The sequence below is a fragment of the Urocitellus parryii genome, chromosome 4 (genome assembly GCF_045843805.1).
Source record: "Urocitellus parryii isolate mUroPar1 chromosome 4, mUroPar1.hap1, whole genome shotgun sequence".
In the NCBI taxonomy this organism is placed as follows: Eukaryota; Metazoa; Chordata; class Mammalia; order Rodentia; family Sciuridae; genus Urocitellus; species Urocitellus parryii.
Genome location: NC_135534.1, coordinates 177,586,651 through 177,588,055, shown reverse-complemented (window position 1 = coordinate 177,588,055; position 1,405 = coordinate 177,586,651).

The window sequence follows — 1,405 nt, the reverse complement described above, 5'->3', positions numbered from 1 at the left end:
CTGAACTCTGTCAACTCCCAGGCACACACTGAGCAGCATTCTCCAGGAGCCTGGAGGCTGTGGGATGCCAGGCAGGGAGGGCACATGCCCAAGTGCCAGTGGGCCACGACATACCAAGAGCCTTTTTGAAGCTGGCTGCCCGGCTGCCCAGTAAGATGTTTTGAGAGAAAACAAACATTCATGTAACATTTATTACAGCACATCACTATTGTTCTATTTTATTATGTCATTGTTTTAATCCTTACTATGCCTAATTTATATTCAACATTGTAGGCATATATTGTACATACAGGGAACCCACATATATGGAGGCTTTGGGACACTCCATAGTTTTGGGTGTCCACTCTCGTAAGGATAGGAGGGTCTACAATAATTCTTAAGTGAGTGTTTGATCCCAAATGTACCCACTTTTTACCTTAAACCAAAAAACGGCTGGGTGTTTTAGTCAAGGTGGATTTTTCCTTCAGGTTTCAGGGTGAAATTAATTCCTATGTCTTTAAAAACCATTGCTCTCCCCTCTCCCCCAGGGATGGGTGATACAGGGACAATGAATAAGAAGGAGCAAATCAGTCGGCAGCAGAGTCTCCTCTAATGAATTTCCTCATTCCCAGCCTTTGCCTGGGCCTCTTGAACATTAAATCAGAGAATGGTTATTATGTGATATTTTAATTAATTAAGGGAAATCACAGTACTCTGGTGTCTGCAGTTTAATGAATTCAGGATGTGGAGCCCATCACCCAGGGCAGGACTGGATGGCTGGCTTGCCCACGCTGGCCGGCTCAGTGGGGCCAGCTTCTCTTTCCTTTATGGTCAGGGCTGCCTTGGAGTCAGTTGACTGCTTCCAGGGCTGAGAAGTGCCTGGTACCAGGAGACAGAGACACCTGTCTTGTCGGCCACTAGTCTTCCTGTGCCTAAATCTCCCCCCACCCATGATATTAAAGAGAGGTTGACTGTTGAGCAGAGTGAAAATTGGAGGGGACAGAAGCCTCTTTTCCCCTGAATGAACTGACCCTTCGAACTCATTTGCAGAGCACCCGCTGTGCCCCAGGCACTGCATGCTCCAGAGTCTCAGCCCAGGCACAGAAAGCTGCCTGTGGTACCAAGCATGGAGCCAGCTCTGTACTGTGGAAGGTGTGGGCAGGGTGGCTTGGGAAGAATGGGCATTCGTTGGAGGACCTGGAGCCAAGGTGGAGCACAGTCATGACCTATGGGTCTGGGTCACTTCCCTCAACTCTCTGAGCTTCTGTTTCCCCATCAGCCCATGGAGATCAGCAGCACTACACTGGCCTGCTGCTTTGAGGACTCCTGACATTCTGCAGGAGATGGCAGAGGGCAGGGAGAGAAACTAGACGTGCTTGGAGTCTGTGAGAGACAGTCTAGGGGGACTGGGCCAAACCAAAATAAT